The sequence below is a fragment of the Vicugna pacos genome, chromosome 11 (assembly GCF_048564905.1).
Source record: "Vicugna pacos chromosome 11, VicPac4, whole genome shotgun sequence".
Classification (NCBI taxonomy): Eukaryota; Metazoa; Chordata; class Mammalia; order Artiodactyla; family Camelidae; genus Vicugna; species Vicugna pacos.
The window spans coordinates 92,274,008-92,296,537 of NC_132997.1; the positions used below are offsets into that span (position 1 = coordinate 92,274,008).

At 45.5% G+C, this 22,530-nt stretch overlaps 2 non-coding genes across 2 annotated transcripts; both read right to left on the minus strand.

The window, feature by feature from the left end:
* Positions 1-5,407: 5,407 nt before the first annotated feature.
* Positions 5,408-5,514, minus strand: LOC116282532 (U6 spliceosomal RNA). The gene has a single exon (XR_004192070.1). It is a non-coding gene; the product is annotated as a U6 spliceosomal RNA (small nuclear RNA).
* A 12,330-nt stretch (positions 5,515-17,844) lies between these two features.
* On the minus strand, positions 17,845-17,917 carry TRNAA-AGC (transfer RNA alanine (anticodon AGC)). Its single transcript has one exon. It is a non-coding gene; the product is annotated as a tRNA-Ala (tRNA).
* Positions 17,918-22,530: the final 4,613 nt, after the last annotated feature.

Sequence of the window (22,530 nt, forward strand, 5' to 3'; positions counted from 1 at the left end):
CTTCCACAAAGCCTGGTCCCTGGCTAATGTGGTCTATAGATATGTTTGCCCTGAATCTGAAACCACGGAGAAAACCAGAAAATATTCATATTTTCCTTTATATCCTGTATACCACCCAGGAAAAAAAGAAGCCTTATTAAGACAGAATTTGTAGCAGCTAACTTGGTTTTAGCAACTCTTTCAGAATCTTGATTTAATAAGCTTAATATGATCCATCGAGATGCTGAATCTACATACGTGGCTCCTTGCTAAAGACATCACGAAGGTACCAGGAGACTGTCTGAACCTGCGCTCTGGAAGGATGACTTGATGCAGGTCAGTAGACCACTTATATGCCAGGCTATGAAGGCTCTGTGTGAGCTCTGATTTCTGACTGCAGTTTTTCCTTCTTAAGAAGCTGATTAAAACACACAAACACACACCCCACCACCACCACCACCAATAATAACAAAAATTAGCTTGCATCTTCTTGACTCTTTTCCCCAGAAGTGGAACTTCTATTATGCCCTAGACCATCATGACCCATCTGCACTCCCGGTGTAGAAATATCCTCTTCCTTCCTTACGGCCACAGAACGTTGTCTGTGCAGTTACTCTGTTGCTCAAAGCACATCTTCTAAGTGACCATGCTTTTATCATGTCATTTCTATGTTCTAAGATGTGCTTCTAAGATGCCCTGTTCTAAGATGCCCTGCAGGATGCTAGTCTTTTGCTGGAAGGGGATGAGTAAGCCCCTGTCCTGCTGTCTGCTGTTCGAGTGTGACACATTTACATCTGTCTTTTCTTTGGCAACTATATCTTTGCTGTAGGCTGTTCTGATGGAAGGGGCATTTATTAAACCAACTTTTCTGAGGTTTAATTTACACTGATAAAATGAACAGTTCTGGAGCATACAGTTCAATGAGCTTAGGCAAATGTATGCATCTGTCTAAATGCCCCAGTAAAGACACAGAACATTTTCATCATTCAGAAAGTTCCTTGTGCCTCTTCAGAAGCCATCCCTGTCCTGCAGGCAAAACCCTTAATTCAATTTCTAGCACCATAGTTAGTCTTGCCAGTTTCAGAACTTGGTATAAACGGAATCTAATAAATGCATTCTTTTGTGAGGAACATCTGTGTTGCTGTGATTGTCATCAGTTCCTTTAATGCTGTTACTTTTTATGGTGGACTGTGTTCCATGGTATGACTGTCTCACAATGTATTTACCCCTTCACCTGTTCGCTGACATTTGGGTTGTTTATTGAGTAGAATTGTTGGGTCACAGGATATGTGTATGTTTGACTTTTTAAAAAATCCCTTTGGATTTGTTTTCTAAATTGCACTATTTTGCTCTTGTACTGCTGATGTGTGTGAAATCTAGTTGCTTTAAGTCCTCAGCAACATGTGGGATTGCCAGTCTTTAAAATCTGAGCCATTCTAGTGGTCATATTTGTATGTCATTGTGGCATTAGTTTGTACTTCAGTATCATGACTGATACTGCACATTTCCCTGTTTACTGATTGGCCATTCTTGTATGTTTGTGTATGTGTGTGTGTGTAGCTTTGTATGTGTGAAATGTGTTTGCGCTCTCAATATTTTGCTGATTTTTAATTGTGCCATTTATCTTCTAGAGTTTTGGGAGTTCTTTATATATTTTGGTCTTGTGTCTTTTTTTGTATATATGTATTGCAAATCATCTCTTCCAGTCTGTGGTTTGCCTTTTCATTTTCTTAACAGTGTCTATCAAAGAATAAATGTTTTTTTATTTTAATAAAGTGAATTTATCAGTTTTAGTCCTTATGATAGGCGTATTTTGTATTCTGAGAAATCTTTACCTTCTCCAAGGTGGCAACAATTTTCTCTCAGGTTTTCTCCTAGAAGTTTTTTTGGGTTTGGTTTTGACATTGAAATCTGTGACCCACTTTAAGTTATCTTTTTTAAACCAAACTATTATATATTATTAATTTTATAACATATGCAGGGGAAAAATATGACACAACAGCACATATAACAATCAGGGGTGAGAGGGATGGAAGTACAGAGTTCTTAGGTTGTGACTGAAGTGGTTTAATGCTGTTTGGGTAGCCTGTGTTGAGTTAAAGATACATATTTTAAATCCTAAAGCAACAACTTAAAAAAGAGATATACCTGATAAGCCAATAGAAGAGATAAAATTGAATGCTAAAAATGCTCAATTAATAGAAGAGTAGGCAGGAAACCCAGAAACAAACAGCAAGCACCATATTGGACAAGTAGAAAACAAAAGAAAGATGGCGCCTTAAACCCAAATTTACCTATACTTACATTAAATGTAAATGTTTGAAACACTGCAGTTAAAAAACAGTGATTGTCACAGTGGATTAAAAAAGTAAGACTCAATTGTATGCTGTCTACAAGAAATTTTCTTTAAATATAAAGGCAGATAGGTTAAAAGTAAAGGGTAAAAATACATATATTGCAAATGATAGTTACAAGAAAGCTGGAGTGTCTGTATTAAACAGACTAATGATGAGAAAGTTGACTTCTTAGGAAGATGTATCAATCTTAAATGTGTATGCACCTAAAAACAAAATTTCAAAAAATCCATTGAGCAAGACTTCACAGAACTGAATGGAGAAAAGGACAGGTCCAAACTGTAGTTGGAGATTAGCATTCCTTTCTCAACAACTCATAGAACCACTAGACAAAACGAAAAGTTAAGGATAAGTTAAGTTAAGGATAAAGAAGATTTGAATAACACTATCAATCCACTGCTTCAGTCAGAGACGCATTTCAGCGCTAGGGCCTGCAAAGAGAGGTTAGGGACATACTACATTGCCCCTCCGTGCCATCTACATTTGCTGGGTCTGGCCAGTGGGGCCGAAGCAGGTCATGTAAATGGCTGAAGTGGTGGGTAAGGTGGGGCCATGGCCAAGAGACATGAGCCTTCCAAAGCATCAGCAGCTTCTTGCCTCAAACTTCCTTAGTCTGCACCGCAATACGGGCCCAGCATTGCCAGACGTTCTGATTTCTCCTGATGCCAGTCATCTGGCTTTTAGGTAAAACTTCTTGATTCTTAAATATTGGCACTAATTGAAACTTTTTAGTAAATCACTATGAGGGCTCCTCCTCCTCCCATTCTTTCTACACAGAGCTGCCTATTTGACCTTCCTGAGCACTGCTGATTTAACCCCCTTGCTCAGAAGTGATGGTGCCTCTCTCTCTCTCCTGCTACTCCTCTGTGCACACCCTGCACACCTGTGCCCTCCTCCTGAACCCCTTTCACTTTTGATTCACTCACTTATCTTTTCCCAACCTGTTCTTTCCTTCCAGAACACACTCCACCTTCTCTGCTATCAAAAATACACCTCCAGGACTAACTCAATCATGATAAGACCTGATGAACGTATTCTGTATCCTTTTTGGGGATGTTCTAAACTTCTGCCCAACACAATTCCAAGGCAGTTCTCCCTCCCTCCTTCTGGGCAGTTGCCTGGAAATCCCTCTCTGACTTTTGATCACTCCCAGCCCAATTCTGTTATCTGGTGGCATCCTGATTAGGAAATTCACCCTTCCTTGGGCCTCTCCTACTCATTTTCTCCATAAAGCATGTTTATTTAATCGCCCAGCATGCAGGATGTATACACCCCCTTCATAATTACAGCCTCTCTCCCTCTGCTCTCTAAAAGAATAGTTTCTCCATTTCCATCCTCCTCCTAAACACGGAGCAACACTCTCCATTCATCTTCCAAAATAGCAAGTGTTGTTTTATTTTAAAACCAGTCCTCCCCCTGTGTCTTTCCTAGCCTACTCCTCTGCCCTCTCTTCCCCTCTCTTCGCTTCAAATACAGCCAATGCATTCTCTTCTTTAGTTTTTCTCCCAAATGTCCTCTATCCCTTCTTCTTCCCAGAAGATGAGCCACTATCTCTTGCTGGAAAGCCTACTTCAAAAGTAATTTCTGTCCTTTCCTGTCTTCCTTCTAACTTGTCATTAACGTGAGTGTCCAATCAACTTCTAATAATAGGTCATGATAATAACCTAAACTTATCCAGTACTTCCTGTGTGCCAGGTGCTCTGTGGCTACATCTCGTTTCATTTTTATAACTTTGTAAGGCTAATATTATTTACTATCCCATTGCACAGAAGGAAACGTTGAGAAATCATCTGTCTAAAGTCATATATGCAGAAAATGGCAGAAGCACAATTCAAATCCAAATCCAGGTTACTGTGGCTCTAAAACTAGCATTAGATGCCACTCCCCATGTCACCATGTCACTAATGACCATGCAGATTAGTTTCTTATGGTTGCCATAACAAAGTTCCATAAACTGGGTGGCTTAAAACAACAGACATTTATTTTCTCACGGTTGGTCTGCAGGCCAGAAGTCTGAAATCCAGTTGCTGGCAGTGTTGGTTCTGGGGGAGAATTCACCCCATGCCTCTCATCTACCTTCTGGTGGCTGCTGGCAATCCCTTCAGGTCCAGTCCTTGGCTTGTAGACCCATAGCTTCAATGTCTGCCTCTGTCTTCTAATCGTTTTCTTCTCTGTGTTTTTTCTCCCTTTCTCATTTTTTTTTTCAGTCCACTTCTGTGTTTTTAAATTGAAGTATAGTCAGTTACACTGTTGTGTCAGTTTCTGGTGTACAGCATGATGTTTCAGTCACATGTATACATATTTATTTTCATATTCTTTTTCATTAGGGGGTACTACAAGATATTGAATGTAGTTCCCTGTGCTGTACAGTATGAACTTGTTATTTATGTTTTATATACAGTAGTTAGTATCTGCAAATCTTGCTCTCCCAGTTTATTCCTTCCCACATGCTTCCCCTGCCCATAACTCTAAGTTTGTTTTCTATGTCTGTGAGTCTGTTTCTGTTTTATAAATAAGCTCATTTGGGTCTTTTGTTTTCTTAGATTCCACATATAAGTGATATTATACGGTATTTTTCTTTCCCTTTCTGGCTTACTTCACTTAAAACGACAATCTCCAGGTCCATCCATGTTGCTGCAGATGACATCATTTCATTCTTTTTATGGCTGAGTCGTATTCCGTTTATAAATACACCACTACTTCTTTATCCAGTCATCTGTCAATGGACATTTAGGTTGTTTCCATGTCTTGGCTACTGTAAATAATGCTGCTATGGACATTGGGAGTGCATGTATCTTTTCGAATTAGAGTTCCCTCTGGATATATACCCAGGAGTGGGATTGCTGGATCATAGGGTAGGTCTATTTTTAGTTTTTTAGGGAATCTCCATACTGTTTTCCATAATGGCTGCACTAAACTACATTCCCACCAACAGTGTGGGAGGGTTCCCTTTTCTCCACACCTTCTCCAGCATTTGTTGTCTGTGGACTTTTGAATGATGGCCATTCTGACTGGTGTGAGGTGGTACCTCATTGTAGTTTTGATTTGCATTTCCCTGATAATTAGTGATATTGAAAAACATAGAACGCTTCATGAATTTGCATGTCATCCTTGCCCCAGGGCCATGCTGATCTTCTCTGTATCGTTCTAGTTTTAGTACATGTGCTGCTGAAGTGAGCACTCTCATCTCTTTTAAAGGTACTTGTCGTTGGATTTAGCATCCTTCCTAATCCAGGATGATCTCATCAAAAGGTCCTTAACTTAATTACTTCTAAAAGACTCTTCTCCCAAATAAGGACACATCATAGGTTCCAGGTGGACATATCCTTGGGGGCATTGGGGGATGGAGCATCCTTGAACCTACATAAAAGAGAAAGAGGGCATGAGGCACGTGGTCACCAGATCTTTCCAGTGCAGGTTGCCCAGCACTTGGGCCAAATGAAGATTCAGTTTATCGCTTCATCTTAACGATATCCAAAGAGATTCCTTTTAATTCCAGAATTTTATGAGGATAACAGATGGAGTCATTGAAAATAAAATTTACATTGTAGAATTATACACACACACATACAACTTAAGCAGATACGTAGCAAATTTTAAATGTCCAGCAGATTTAATTAATTAGTCTGGTTGGCAATCTCCACACCAATGAAAATCCTGGTCTGAAGGGTTGGGGGTTCTGTCTCCATTTTAGCCTGGATCACTTCCTTCCGTCCTTCTCCTGGTTCCAGGTCTCCCACCCCCTCTGCCCAACCGCAACCCAACGCTGGCCAGTGCCTTCTTGGCACCAAATCTTAACACCCTCACTGCCGAGTTCTCTGAGCTCCAGCCTTAGCATCTTTCATCCTGACAACACTTACCCTGTGGACTATTTTTTCATGTCATTGGCACTGCAGCTCTGATGACTAATTCCCAAACCTGTGCCATGGAAATAACAGCCAGGCAGGGGTGCACTCTGGGCTCCGTGCTGCTGACACAGTGTCCTCTGCCACATGCCATGGCAGTGAGAGGAGGGTTATGGCCCACTGGGGACGTCACAGGAGATGAATCCCTCCCCAGCTGCATGCTGGTGGCGGGATTGATTTTTTTTACAATTTAATTAGAGCTGTAGTTGGTGCCTTATGGATTGTTACAGAGTCAGATCCCACAGAAACATCTGTAATTTTGGCAGCAGAAGAGAGGAGTTAGCAGCCTGGGCTGTACTGTAAAGCTCTTCCTGAAAAAGTGCCACAGCAGGTGCTCCGTGGAAAGGAAAGCTGCAGGGAGAAATTGTGGTGGGATTACCTCTAGACCCCATCACCTCCGAAGGAGTGTGTATGTCTACAGCTTGAAGTGCCCTTAGGGGACCTGCTGAAAACTGCACAAGCCTCTGAGTTTGCAGGAGTCGGGCAGAGCCAACTTGCTCTCCTAGGAGGGAGAGATCTGGGACTGGTAGCCACTGCTAAGGCCCTACCAGGGTTAAAACCCTGAAATACTCCTGTGCCAGGGGGGACAGTCCCCAAGACCTCCATGGAATCCAACCATAGGGAGTTGAAGGGAACTGACACCGTGGGGACGCCTGACCCAGCAGGGGGCCTCCAGGCACCTGAGCTGACTAGTTGGTGCATTGGAATTGCTTTTTGATATTTGAATATCACCGCTGGGGAACAGGAAAGACAGAAAGCAGTGTAACCGGGTGTTCCCTGGGCAGGAGAAAGGAGACCCTCCATGGGGGTTGCAGCCAAAAGCTCTGGGAGGAGAAGTGCGTTGATGGCAGTTTCTGAGTCTGTGTGCTGTTCCCTGCAGCTTCTGTTAAACCTGCCATGCGTTTGGCCAGGGTTCTCACTGGGGATGTAAGAGGAGCTGAGCCCTTGGCCAAGGTTAAGTTGAGCTGCATGAGCAGAGGGACCAGCATGTGCTGGGGCCAGATGCCCATGTGCTGAGGTTCCAGGAGGTCTGTGGGCTCAGAGGCCCAGAGTCCTGCTTGTCCTGGGGAGGTTGTGTTCCAGCTGGTGGGTCCAGGGGCAGGTGGGTGCCGCCAGGCTCACCAGGGCAGACAGAAAATACAACTTGTCATATCACCTTTGGTGGGTGGGGCACCCAGAGGAGGGAGCGTGGCATGATTAGCCATGCCGCCTCACAGAGGGAGGAAACCTCTCCGAGGGTCAGAGGGACTGAAGCAGTCACTTCTTGGAGCACTCCCTCTCCTGCTGGACCGCCTGCCCTCTCCACGAGAAGGGCTTCCTGTTGCTGTCTCAGTGGTCTCCGGGGTCAGCAGTTCTTTGCCCGGGGTGGTACTCTGTTGCGCTTCTGCTCCGTGCCAGTATGAACCAGGAATGAGCCCAAAGACCACGAAGATGAATCAGAGCCTGGCCTTGGTTCTGAACTGGTCCCAGCTCAGCAGGGAGCGTCAGGACGCTTTTCTCTAGGGACGTCGTCTGTGTGGCCAAGCGCGCTCCATTCCCCCTGCCTCCACCGCCGTTCGTACGAAGGCTTATCTCTTCTTTGCCTTGTACCTGCCTGTCAGGCGGCTTGTGCCTCCTGCCTGACCCACGCGAAGGCCCTTCTCCAAACCGTATATTAGATTTTTTCCCTGTTCGACGGTCAAGCTCCCAAAGCAGAATTAAATTCTCTCTTCTCTTCGCAAATTTTCTGTCCGAATTAGAGGCTGAATACATTCTTCAAAGTTATCCTCCGAGAATTCCCTGGCCCTCAGTTTTCCAGTCTGTAAGATGGAAGAATTTGGACTAGATGAGTTTAGCACCTGACCTTCTAGTCTTCCTGTCACTTTAATTTTGCTAATGAAAGATAACCCACAAGGCGCCTGTGTGTGAGTTCTAAAGAGGTCTCTTCCTCCAGGATAGAGGCCCATATCAGGGCCCATGACTCAGCAGGCAGAAAAAGGGCTGTATTTTGGCTTTCCCTTACATTTTTAGCCATTTCTCCTTATGCACCTGTCCAACTCCTTATCTTCTGCATATCAGTAGGACATGCAATTGCAAAGATCAAGTAGACGACAGTCAAAGTCTTTGTCCAGAACAATGTTTCTCAACCATCTTGTCCTCCTCCCCCAGAGGGCATTTGGCAATGTCTGGGTTGTCACAGTGGAAGGATGGGGTGAGAGAGTGGTGGGGGTGCTACTGGCATCCAGTGGGTAGAGGCCAGGGCTTCTAAAGCTTCTGCAACGCACAGTTCAGCCCCCATAGCAAAGAATTATCCAGCCCCAAATGTCCATAGTCCTGAGGTTGAGAAGCCCTGGTGCAGAATATTAGCCACAATAACAGTTAGGCATTGCATAAACAAAAAGAGGCATTTATTCAGGAAGCGGTAGCCAAAGTTTAAATCGACAGTAATTTGAGCAGGTACTTCCGTATGGTGTGTTTAACCTCTGTCCCTTTCTGTGCTTCTTTGAACTGTATGTCTGCTACTGCAGTGTCTTCACCTTTGGCAGCAAGACTAAATTTTCTTTTGGGAAATGTTCATTTGGGGACTAAATTTCACTTTCAGAAGAAAAGCCTGCCACTTGCGGCCTCTAAGGATAGCTCCTTCAGTCGTTCTTTCTTCCTTGTATCTTTCCATACTTACAGAAACCCCTTGCTAAATTGCAGGTTAAAATTACAAAGAAAATTTTAAAATTAACGCTTTGACTTTATGCTGTTAACTCAACTATAAATTAACCTCCAGTTGAGTCTACAATTTGAAGATTCACTCCCCACAAAAACACTAGGTAAAATGTCTTAAATCTTTATTAAGTCTTTAGCCCTAACAGTAATTGAAAGGTTATTGACCTCCAAAAGATACTGACGAATGGCTGTATTTGGTGTAATTATTAAAATTATATGTTGACATAAATGGAAATGCGGATTAAGTGGAACTTTCAAGTGTAAAGTGGAAATCAGTTTGACACTTCACTTGTTTTGTTTTTTTTTTCCCATTTGGCCTTGATTTGAAAGACATTCAAAAATCAGATTCCATTTAGGATGTAAAAAGACAACACCTACCAGTGAGTAAAAGGCAGACAGTGTGAGCTGCCTGCCGACAGGGAACGTCTGTTTTGTTCCATGTTGTATCTTTAGCGCTTAGAACCTGGTCTGACGTACGGCGGATGCTTGTCAGTGTTAGCTGGTGAAATGACGAAGTGAATTAGTTAATGAATCTGTCATTATGTTTAACCGTTGCCGATTGAAAGGACATTTGGGATCCCAAGATGTTGCAATGATCACGCGACTATAAATTACTTTCTACACACGTTTTTCCCAAGCTGGGGAGCATTTACACTATAACAGATGACATGAGTAGAGCCATTTAAAGTGGAGCTGGAGCATCCATTCCCGAGGAACTGCCTCGCATGTCCTGTTCTCTGTACCTCTGAGCTGGACCAAACTGCCAGCATTCCAGCAAGTCAGCCAAGAAACAAGAACAGCCTGTTGAAAGGCCTGATAAAACTGACCCCTTCACCTGACCAGCCAATGATGTACAAATCTAGCTTTACCTCATTCGTGCCAGGGAACTCTTACAAAAACTTACCTTGTCTTCCTCTTTTTCCCGCGAAAACCCTGAGCTCCGCTCCTGTAACTGGGACACTGTTTGGGTTTCTACCTAAATCTGTGTACCCTGCATTGCAATTTGTTGATCCCAAATAACTGCTTTGCTTCTTAAACTAGATTCTTGTTTTTTAGGTTAAGATTATTGCTCTCTAAGCTTACTAAATGGATTAGTGAGGAAGAGTGGATGAGAAGGGAGAGTTACATGTGCAGCACAAAATTGTGTTGAAAAGCCCAGCGGGTGCAAATGAGACGGAGGACAGTCGCTTCTCCTACCTGTCTTTCGTGTTTAGCTCTGGGTCGCCCATGCCAGGAAGCCCCTCTCCCTTCATGCCCTGAGCACCTGTGGGTACTTCTCTGGTTGTACACACCACCCCAGCTGAAACTGGAATCACTGGCCTCTCTTTTCCATCTAAACAGTTGACCTCCGTGAAGACAAGGTTTGGGACTCACTGCAAACCACAGGCTTCAGTGCCTGGAAGAGGCATATTGTTTCATTCCAACAAAGGATTATTAACACATTTACCTTGTGCCAGCCACTATACTAAGTGTTGGAAGTGACACAGATGCATACAGTCCCTTCCCTAAGTGACATACAGTCTAGATGGAAACTGTTCCAGCCATTAGAAGTTAGCAAGTAGATCTGGAATCATAGTTTGGTGTGAATAAATTTGCAAACCTACACAGGTTTGCTCGAAGGAAAAAAAAAAGTTAGCAAATAGAAATTTAGCATACAACACATATCCATTGAGTGACTGAGAATAGAGACTTGTTTCTTAGATGAAACTGTGAAAACTTTGTATTAAAAGAACATACAAGAACTGGAGAAAGAAGACAAGCTTTATGCACATAAAAGGCAAGGTAATCAAGTGTGATCTACACTGTTTGGCAACCATGATCCAGGTTAAAGGCCACCCAACACAGTGTTTGACTAAGTAAAACTTAAAGGAATTGGATTAGAGATTGTGACATTGTAAATCAACTTATGTTTCTATTTTACACTTTCCTTTAACCAGCTTAGACTAGAACGAATGGAATCAATCCCCACGCAGAAGCATCCACTTGTCTTCCATTCTTCGTTTCCTGATGGCACTTTGGATTAATTTTACTACCTGAGGGTGATGAGGAAGGTGAAAATGGGGGAAAGGAATGGATAGAAATAAAATGCTCACACAATTTGAAAATAAAATATTCAGTAACTTCACAAAACACTTGATATTCAGCTTCTCTGATAAATCCCACCCCCCCACCCCCCACCAAGGAATCTTGCAAGCCCCTGAGATATTTAGGCTACTTCAGGAATCAGGACATTTTCCTCAAAAGCTAATAAGAAGCCTGGTATAGTCATAAAATATAAAAGACATTCAGAGAAGAGGGTTAGAAGGTTATCTAAGTCAGAGAAGGAGGTGAGATGGGCATAGGCAGATGTGGACAATGGTGGAGCAGAGCCGATGGCCCTAGGGTGGGGGAACTCAGAGGCACCTGCCTTGACCTGTGTTTCCCAGGAAAGCTGCCTGGAGGAAGAGGCGTTTGTTCTATAGAGCTTTTCTCTTAAGAGGGAACTGACTTCTTAATTTATAAAATGTGGCATCAAAACATTGCTTAATCAGAGCTGAGTGCCTTCCTACAGAACATTTCACCAGATATTTTTGCCTTTAATTGGTAATTATGATGGCTGTGAAAATGCACCTCTCAGAGCTCCAGCTGCCAGGAGCATAGTCGGTGATGGTCCCAGCTGAAGTCCATCTCTCCATCTGCATCGTGCTTTCCACACACTGTTCTTGGCCAATGACTGAGCCTGGTAGGAATTTTAAGGGAGACCCGTTCCTGGGAGTTACAGAATCCTTGACAGGAGATTTTTGACATCATGGCTCTCCACTGGCCTTGCAAACCTTTCTTAGGATGGCTCTGCCGTCTGCCTCTCCCCTCCACTTGGTCAGACCCGTGTGGTGACCCAGGCTCTCCCAGCCTCCTCTGGCTCTCTCCCTATCTCTCTCCTGGGCATTTTCCTCAGCAAATCTCTTACACATCGAATCCCATTTTGGTACCTGCTTCTCAGAGGACCTGAACTAACAGGAAACTACATTTTCTGAAAGTAATTTTGTTAGTATTTGATTGTGTCTCTTTATGTGGGAGGTAGCGGGGAGAGGTGGAAAAAGCTTAATTAGGAATGTGGGCTTAGGTCCTTTAACAGCCTAAGTTCACAGCCCCTCGCTGGCTCCTTCCAGCTCTACGGGCTTGAACGAGGTATTTAGCCTTCCTCTCTGGTTCAGTTTCAACTACTTTATTAGAACATGGGGATAGTAATCTCCCTACTTCACAGAGTAGCTGTCAAGATTAAAAGGCTAGTGGATACAGGATTTCAGTGCACATCACAGGAGCTGCTATCTACTGAGGACTTTCTGTGTGCTTTGTGTTACTTAATCCTGACCATTTCCATACGAAGTATATCCTTATGACTCCAACTTTATTGATTAAAAAGAAAAAAAAGCACAGAGGGGTTAAGAGGCAGAGCCAGAATTTGAATACAAGCTCTCTTATCACCATATGCTCTCCAACAAAAACGCATTTTTGGAAAATGCTTGCTGTCCTTCCATCATTATATCCAGTGGATTTTTTCCCCCACTTTTGGCTCCATGACCTTGACAAGGGTCCTCACCTTAGAAGAAACGTGGGACTTTGTAAAGGTGGAATGAGTCAGGGTGTGTGAATGCCTAGCACCGTGCCTGGTGTTTGGCGTGTGCCCACAGACGTTAGCTGTTACTACAGTGATCATTATTATTCGCTGTGAACTGCCAATTCCTCTTTCTTTGCGCTTCCGCAGTGAGGGAGCCATGGGTTGTGTACATCCCCAGCTTTCAGATGGGCTGTCTGCAAAGTAGACCAGGAAGAACCTGAGGCACACACGCTCCTCTGGCTACTATAGCAGGGGAGTGATGCGTTCTGATGTTTCACTGTACCCTTCGCAAGGCTGCATCCCTTTGCAGGAACTTGCTCTGTCCTCACTCGCTCCTCTCTGGCTCAAACTACTGCCTGCCCAGGGCCATCAATAATAAATGTCCCTGCAGGCAGCTGAAGGACATTAAAGACAAGGGTGATGGATCAGAGTGCTGGTTGACCTCTGGGTGCAGACTGTGTGGAAGGCTGGGTCTGGAGGCCACCATGGCCAGCCTCCAAACGGGCAGGAACCAGGGTCAACAGCACAGACAGCAGCTGTTGGGCGTGGCTGCTGTTGCTTTGTGTGCTTGTCAGAGCACAAATGAGTACGGTCCTTTCTTTGAAAAATTGCAGGGAGAAAACAGAAAATGTATGTTGCATATATATATATATATTTTTTTTTTTTTACTTTTCTCTCCATCTGTGTCACACTTTATTAATAAGATCAAACCAAAATGATGCAGGTGTTCTGGGATATCATAGGTGAAACTTTTAGCAGGCTAAGTTTGTTTTTAGCATTGCCATCCTCTCCTCCTTTTCTCATTACTCCACCAACACCTCTCAGTATCCTCTTCCCGACAGTGCATCTCAATATTTGCTTCCCTACTTTGCTTACATCAGTGGGTGTACGGGGTTTGTAAAAATAATAAACTCAATTAAATAGAGCTGAAAGACCAGAAGGGGGCGCTGCCGGGCCCTGTGAAGATGGCAGAGCCTGAGACTCTGTGGAAGACTCCTCTTCCTTCCTGGCAAGGACTCAGCCAATGAAAAGCCATGGACTCTTTGTTTACTGTATCCTCCCAACTTCCTTTTCCCCTCTCAGCGTTCTCCTTCCCTTGCCATGCGGGGCCTTGTACGTGGCTTGCCAGGGTTGCAGACCCCGAACTGTAATTCTCTGCTGATCCAGAATAAACCCATTTTTGCTGGAGAAATATTTGGCAGTCTGTTTGTTTCAGGTCAACAGATTTATGGCTTGTTCTCTTAGAGTGCTATTTGATTAATTCTTAATCTCTTCAACTCACCCATAAAATTTAATTGTACAAACATATGAGCACCCATAGTGCTAGACACATAGAAGGACATAAAGAAATACAAAATGTGATCTTCGCCTTCCAGGGACTAATGCTCCAGCCTAGTGGGTCTCACACTTAAGTGTGTGTCAGAATCGCCTGGAGGACTGATTAAAACACAGATTGCTGGACTCCATCTCCAGGTTCTTTATTTGGTAGAGGTAGAATGACGTCTGAGAATTTGCATTTCTAGCAATTTCCCGGGTGATGCTGTTCTGCTGGTCCAGGAACCACATTTTGAGAACGCTGTCTAGGCTGAGACACATGCATCTCCAGGTATTGAGGTCATTGAGGCTGTGTTGCTATGTTAGTGGAGGCCAATTTCTTAATGGATCCTCCCAGAGGAGAGGACATCTTTCCATGCTCACAGGGCCCCTCTGAAGATGTAGTGATCAAGAAGTGGTTTCATGAGGTACATTCAGATACTGTGACAAACCAAGGAAGAGGAGAATGGGGTGGGCAGCAACTTGGCCATCCCTAAAAACTCTTGTTGACTGTCTCCATGCCCTTAGGTAGTACTTGCTCTGACCTGCAAGGGAGGGGTGTTTACATCAGAAAATATTAGCCCTTCTCATGTTATTGAACAACTCATTTTTTTCCTTCTTTAATTGAATATTTCCATTTAAATCATTTGACAGACCTTTCAAAAATAATGACAAAGCACCAAGGTGGAGACACTCTTGTATATACAATCAGTACATCGTAGTACTTTGAGGCGTGAAAACAACATAGAGGTGGGATGGTCATGGTCCCCACCCTCCAGGGCTCTCATTAGCCTGGGGGAGGGGCCTCCAACCCGAGATCTGCAGCACAAGGTGGCTGCACAGGACACATTTATTCATTTGTTCACTCATTCATTTGCTCTGTAAATAAATATATTATTATTATTAGCATTATTAAGCACCTAACAGGGGATTTGGGAACAAACATGAATATGACACATCCCTCCAATTAATTCTCTCACTCAGTTGAAGGCGGTCAGTGCCCCATCCAGGTTCCCCAGCGCTCCCTGGATCTGTGCGCAGTGACCAGAGAGCTGCCCGTGGCTCTGGCTGAGGGCCTTTTTGGTCACCTTGGTAGGGAATTAATGCCCCAGGAGCAGCTCTCAACTGAGAACGGGCTTTCTTGTCTCTCAGGAGAGATGTCTCTTAGGTGTGCTCCAAGCAGCCTCTCAGAAGCCCACGAGGTAAGCTGATCACTAAGACCCCTGCGGAGGTACCCTAACTTTCCTGTCTCAGTTCCCCTTCCCCCTGCTGGTGCCTCCTGGCATCACCTCCCAGAGATATTACTTGCACTCATGTCTTCATCTCAGAAGCTGCTTCTGGGCAAACCCAGATGAAAACACCAGCTAATCAAGCAATCAATCAAGTGCTGTGCTAAGAAAGAACTTTCTAGATATGCAAATTCTCAAAAAACTTACCTTCTAGGCACCTTGTTTATGAAGATACCAGAGAATGTGCTCTCCCCCAAACAAGGCTTTAAATCAAAGAAGAGGAAGGCATGGGATACAGAGAGCAGAAGCCAGTGCAGGAGAGTGGTAAAGGGAGCCCTGAGGATGCTGGTACAAGATGCCAGGACCAGGGCTGGATGCAGGGCACACAGGACCACCAGGCCAGCCTGGAGCCCAGTGACAGCTCTGGGAGAGAGCTTCCTGGGAGGATGAACTTGAAAGAGTACTGAATGCATCTGGGCTTTTGGGGAGGACATTTAGACAATTGTTTATGACTTTGATCTTAAATTAGTGGTTAGAATGTAGTGTATTATGCAATTTAAAAAAAAAGAAAAAGGATAATATCAACTCCAGGGGAAACAGTCATGAGTTCGCTATGTTCTAAAATCATAATATTATAAAAGTGGATATTGATCAAATCAAAACCACAATGAAACTCCACTGGAAGGATGCAAGATGGAAGGGGCGCATGCGGGCAGTAGGACTAAAGTCTTACCTTCTTCAGTGTGAAGTCGATAAAAAACGCCTAAAGCAGAAACATCAAATGAGAGCAATTCAAGTATGTTATCCAAAGACATGGAGGTAAAAATGAAAATACTCAGCCAAAAGCAGTGGACGTGGCTGCCTTCAGATGAAGGAGAAATGGTGAGGGGAGAAGGGATCTAAGATTTTCCATAACAAATCTTGAAAACAGTTTGCCTCTTTGTGTGTTCCCCTTGACGGAAACAAACAAAATAGTACAATACAACACAATGCAACGCAATACAAAACATCAGCTGTGTCGGAGCCAGCCGACAATCGATCAGGTCCAGAAACCTGTGCTGCAGGACTGAGAAAAGGAAAGACGTAACAAAGAGACAGCAAGACAAGACTAAAAGGTGGGGTTGAGAGGGTCTCACTCTAGCCCGCAAGACGCTAGGTCAAGAGTGGACGACGAGTTTATTTCTTGCAGTCAATTTATATGATTTTAACCCATTAGCTCATACATACCTCTGCCTGTAGGCAAAGGTATTGTTTTAAGGCGTGTACTAAAACCATTAACTTGTATATTGTTACAGACATCATTATTGTTTACAGTTCTTGTAAAACTAAGATTAAGAGTTCCTGGAACCAAGATGATAAGCTAAGACATTGTTCCTCTAGGCTAACATCGTGACTCGTGTATATTTAACTCAGGTGATTGTTCTCTAAAAAGATTACTGATTTGTGTGCCTATTGTATCTCTCCCTCTGAAGGTCCTTTGTGACTTAGTAGCTCAAGGATATTTTCTCAGGCATTAGCGCACCTGGTGCATTCTTTAGTAAAAGGGGTGGCGGGACAGAGATTGTTCTGACTCAATTGACCTTTGAGCCGGGCGCCCCGCACTGTGGGAGTTTAGGCCCAACCTTTGTGCTCGGCAGCCTCAATCTCAGAGCCTGGTGCCCTGCACTTTGGGGTTTTACGCCCAAGTTTTGTGCTCGGCAGCCCTCCGTCACGAGCGGCTCCCCGCACAGCTGAAGAGCCAGCTTTTCAAAAAGGAAAGTCTGACCCCAAAGTCTGAGCAGATGCCGCTCTCTCCTGCTCTCTCTGTGTGAGGGACGTTAAAGCCCTCATGTCTCATCCGGGGTTTTCTGGTTCATCTCCCCGGTTCGACTCTAACCTCCCTGAGCCCAGAGGCAGCATCCTGTTTAGCTCCGTCTGCTCAGCCCCACACAGGACCTGGTACATGACTGAAGCTCCACTGATGCTCTTCAAATTGTACATGCATAAAGGATGTCCAACCAGAGAGGTGCAGTGGTGACACAGAGGGGCAAGGGCTGTGCTTGGCGAGCGGGCATTCCAGGAGACTTTACAGAGGAGGGGCTGGGTGGGTGGGCAAGTTAGGCAGGGGTAACCCAGACAGGTGGAGGGCTGTGGAGGGCTGTGCAGAGGCACGGGGCTGGGTTGAGCCAGGTAGATGTGTGTGTGCAGGCACATTCTTAGAGCGAAAAGGCGGAGTGGTTCAGAATGAGGCTGTTCTGGCAGACGGGGGTCGGCGCAGCCTCGAAGGGCCACTTTGTGGATCTTAGAGGCCACTTAGCCTCTTCATGTCCGAAGACCAGGGATTCCCAAAGCTGGCTTCTCATCAAAATTGCCAGTGCGGCATTTTGACATCATATTCCTGGGCCCCACCCAAGGGATTATTAGCCGTAGCTCTGGGATCAGACCCAGCAGACTGTATTTGTCAGAAGACGCCCAGATGGCAGACGTTGGGGGTAGGGGGACTGGCTTAATTCAGGCTGTTATAACAAATATACCATAAACTGGGTGTTTTAAACCAAAACCATTTATTTCTCACAGTTCTGGAGGCTGGGAAGTCTAAGATGAAGGCAGCAAGGTATTGGCAGGTCCTGAGTCTGGTGAAGACCTGCTCCTGGTTTGCAGACAGCTGTCTCCTTGCACCCACACATGGTGGAGAGCAGAGGGAGAGCGGGTGAGCTCTCTCCTGTTATCTGTTTTTGTTTGGGGAGGGGGCGGGGGGTGGTAATCAGGTTTATTTATTTGTTTCTTAATGGAGGTACTGGGGATTGAACCCAGGACCTCGTGCATGCTAGGCACGCACTCTACCACTGAGCTATACCCTCCCACTCCATCTCTGCTTATAAGGGCACTAATCCCATTCATAAGGGGTCCACCCTCACGACCTAATCACCTCCCAAAGGCCTCACCTCCCAGTTCCATCACTTTGGGGATGAGGCTTCAATCTGTGAATCTGGGGGAGGGACACACACATTCATTCCAGAAGAGGAAGCGGGGGAACCACATGTGGCCTTTGGAATCTAGAACCACATTGGAGACGTTTCCTGAAATCCAAAGTGGATGTAGTTTAACCTGTTAGAATCAGAACAAGATGAATAGCACTTTTGTGTTGATTTAAAACACAAGCGCTACCAAAGAGTTACTCTGGAGCCCTTCATCGGCACTGCATTTACCATGTTATTGCTGAAACGAGGTGAGTTAAATATGGGAAATTAAGATCGGTTTCCAGATGACCTCTTTTGTTACTGGAATTTAAGACGTTCTCTAATTTTCCGTCTCCTGTAAGTTAGTAACAGTGAAATAAGTTCTGAGGTAAGCTACTGTGTTTTACAGCTAATATGTGAGGTTGGTGCTGTTTAAAATATCCAGTTTTGTTGGAGGACAATACTTCGGAAGTACCCCGAGGAAAGCAGAGTCCTAAATACGCACAGTTTGATGCGTATCCTGATGTTCATTTATTTCAGTCTTACCTTCCTTTAAAACCAGCCAGTATCCACTGAGTTCCTACTCTGTGCAAGGTCCTGATTTGGGAAACAAGAAGATTAACTCTTGTAGGGAGTGCAAGGCAACATCAACCATAGCCCTGTTCGGAAGGAGTTTACAAGCTGGCTGGAGAGATAAGGCTAAAACTCACGACAAAACTGCCAATGATTCACTATATCCACTTAGCTGTATAGGTTAAAATCGAGTGAGGGTACAGAGGACACAAGCTGTCAGAATTCAGATGAGGGGGAGACAATGGTGGCCTCAACTGGTTAGGGAGGGCTTCCCGGAGGAGGTGTGATCCGGGCTGGCCTTAAAGGCTGGGTGAGATTTCACTGGACGGAGTTGAGGAGAGAGACTCCTGGGGCAGAGGTAGGAGAGGACGTGAGTCCAGGTATACAACATGCTCAGGAACTAATGCTAGATGGATGGAAGGTCCTAACTTGGGAGTCACTGGGGGTGTGGCTGGACAAAATATTTAAGGGGTGACCATGGAGAACTCTGAATGCCAAGGTTCCAAACAGTAGGCAGTAGAGAGTGGTTGATAAGTTTTGATTAGGTTAGAGAAGTGGCAGACGAACAGACTTTGGGGAACACTGATCTGGTGGAAAAGTGTCCAGTGGATTAAGAAAGGCATGAGACCAGTTAGGAGGCGGTTGTAAGAGGGTAAATCTAAAGGAATGAAATCCTGAGCCAGACTGTGGGACTGGGGTTGATAAGAAAGGGCGGCTGACTGGAAGCCTTGCACTGAACAAGTTAGCAGGCTTTAGGACAAGCTGTGGTCAGCAGAAGGCAGAGGGGAGGCAGCCCCTCACTGAGGTTTTGTATGGGACTGTTTGAGTGAGTGATGGTGTTGCTGGCAGAAATAGGAAGGTCAGATGGGGATGCTGGTTTGGAGAGAGAAAAAAAGATTTCTGTCGCAAGCTTGTTGATTGTGAGCAGCTGGCAGAAAGAAATGCAGACAGACTGCTGAAGATGTGGGACTTGGTTTAGGAGCAAGTTTAAGGCTGGAGTCGTCCCCCCAGAGATGAGGGCTGAGGTCAAAGAGTGAAGACGATTCATTTATTCATTCAACAATGATTTGGTCAGTTCTTACTATGTGCCGGGCACTTCCGGATGTGCTGGGATTACAGCAGAGGGCAAAGCAGACGCTTCCCTTCTGGGGCTTGTATTTTATTGTAGGAAGCCGACCTTAAACCAGCAATTTTACAAAGATCTGGGGGAGGGGAGCTGAGAGAGAGAGAGCGAGCGAGCAGAGAGCATTCCATTTTTAGGGGGTGGGAAAACGGAGCAGGAATATTGTGGAAACCAGGATTATTCTGAACTTTCACACAGACAAGAGGGGTTGGAATCTCACTGGCCTCTGCCCAGGGCCTCTCTGTGGCCCTGCCTGGTTGTCCCACAGGTATGTGTTTTTAGGCAGAGGCCCCACAATCGCAGAGACAGTGCCAGCCCGCCTCTCTCCAGAGTCATATCCAACCTTAGACTGTGATTTAATTGTGGATGCTGGGTAACCACGTGGGCTGCCTGAAAGGGGCCAGAAAAAAAATCACCGAATGGGAAGCATTCCTTCTTAGCCTCATGCATTTAAAAGGAACTGATGAAACAGCTGGGAAACGAATCATTTAATGGTGTTCCCTGCGTCGACTCCGCCCCAGGTCCAGGGAGGCCCTCAGAGCAGCTGGGGATGCTTCCCGGTGAAAGCTGAGCTCATGCTCCCATCAGCTAAATGAGGCCTCTCGTCACGTGGTTCTTGGAGGGAGCGCGAATGATGTGGCTGTGCCTGATACATATGCATCAGCTAATTAATCACAGTGGTGGAGAGCTGAGACCCTTGTCTGAATTTTGCATGAGCCCATAACAGCGATGGAAATCGGCGATGGAGGCGGCTGTCCCGTTAGCACAGCTGGCCCTCAGCAGGTGCACGGGACGCACTGTGCGGTGGGAGAGGAGTGACTCTCCAGAATCCCAGAGCCTCTCTGCGGCCTGATGTCAGAACCCCCGAACAGCGCTCTCACATGGCACGCGGCCCACAGGCACGCAGTCAGTTCCTCACTTGCCTCGCTTCCCTCCTGGTGGTCTTGGGAGTTCCTGAGGTCAGGGACTCAGTCCTTAGTTCAGTACCTGGCACGCAGCACAGGTGCTCACGAAATGTCTGGAACACGCGTGAGCCCCAGTGGAGGGGAGGGTGCGGAGAAGCTACAGGTAATGCTGAGTAGCCAGACCCACCAGAGGAATCTTGGAGCGAAAGGAACCAGTCCCTCTTCTCTGTTTCCAGAGTTACATTCCAGTCCACCCGGAGGAGTAGGCGAGAGGGCGTGTGCACACGTGCAGGAAAATCTCCAGTGCCCTGCAGCCCTGGGATAACAGTTTCCAAAGTCCTGCTGGGGAGGGAGTGTAAAGTCTAGGAAGCGAATGGGCTCAGCCGTGTGTGGAGGCTGCGGGGTAAATCAGGACCGCGCGTCACGCACAGACCGGCGACACCGTCGGTGGCCGTGCAGGAGACTCCAGGCTGGAGACCCTGGTGAGAATGAATAGCTGCGGAGCCACGGGGACGGAAGGCAGCAGGTCATCCTCGGCAGTAGCTGGAGAAGACAAAGAGGACAACAGGGGCCTGGGCAGCGGGCCGGGGGAAGGTCTGCCCAGGGCTTTAAGGCACAGACTCCAAGGTGACCCACGAGACCCAGGGGACTGAGGCAAAGCACAAAGTTTCATGTTAGGGATTTAGCAGAAAAGAAAAAAAGAATCAAATGCTCCCTCCCGAAGAATATCTTTCCCTCTGTGTCTTGGGCTCAACAAAGAATCAGCCCAATTTACTGTGCCTTTTACATTCATTTTTAGGCAAGGCAGATTCTCTCATTAAATAATATACTATGTTGACATATTTGCTGTTGTGCATAATAAGGCAGAGATGTGGGTGCTATAGATTTTAGAAGGTTATTACAAAGATCGATATTTTAAAGCAAAACAAAGGATTCCTCCGTAATAGTGATAGATTGTTTGGATTCTCTGCTTACACAAAAAAGAAACCAATTTAAAGAATTTAGGAGACAAACAGGGACTGGGTAGGAGTTTCTATCATTGGAAGGGAGGAGTTGGCCAGTGGGACAAACAGTCCTGAGAACAAAGCCCGGGGTCCAGCCCCAGGGGTCTGGAGGCAGGAGCTCAGGGACTGTCTTTTGAGGGTCTTGCCCTCAGAATGACTCACCCCAGCTGGCTTCCTGCTGGTATAATTTTGCCCTAGAGTTGGGACAGAGAGCTAGTGGTTTTGCTCAGATCAGGTGGCTCTCCTTTGCTCATTGACATCGTCCAGGGAAGAGGCCACTGGAGTTGGCAGTGCCCCAGCCCACATCAGGGGCTGTCCTACCAGGGGAGAGCCAGAGGGAGGCATGTCGGGGAGGACGCTGTGGTCTTGAAGCCTGGGTACAAAACCCAGATCTGCATCAGTTCTCCTGATGAACATCACTGCAAGACAGGAATGCCAACCATCAGAGGGTTTCTGTGGAGATGATGTGAAGTTAGTACTTGCAAAATGTCTATTACAGCTCCTGGCATGAAAGAGGTACTCCTACATGGTCACCTTTAATTGTAAAATAAAAGTGCCATAAACTTCAGTTAGACCAAACTCCTCCTTCCACAGGATTTCTGGTAAATCAGGGCTTTATTTTTCTAACTTGTTTTAATTCCTAGAGTTTAATTGTAGTTTCCAAAACACACTGGGGATCACAAATAGAGCATTTAAGATTCTTTGAAGACAAAATGTTTAAGCTAATGAAAAGATAAATTGTCCTCAATATCGCTCCGTGGTTTACACAGAGAAAGAGCTTGGTCTGGGGGGCTGACCCCTCCCTGGAGCCCCAGCTTCCACGTGTGGCTCTGCCGTTCTCCTGCTAGTGACTTCAGGCTGGATGCTCCCCTCGCTGGGCTTCCATTTCTTCATCTGTAAGAAGAGGTTT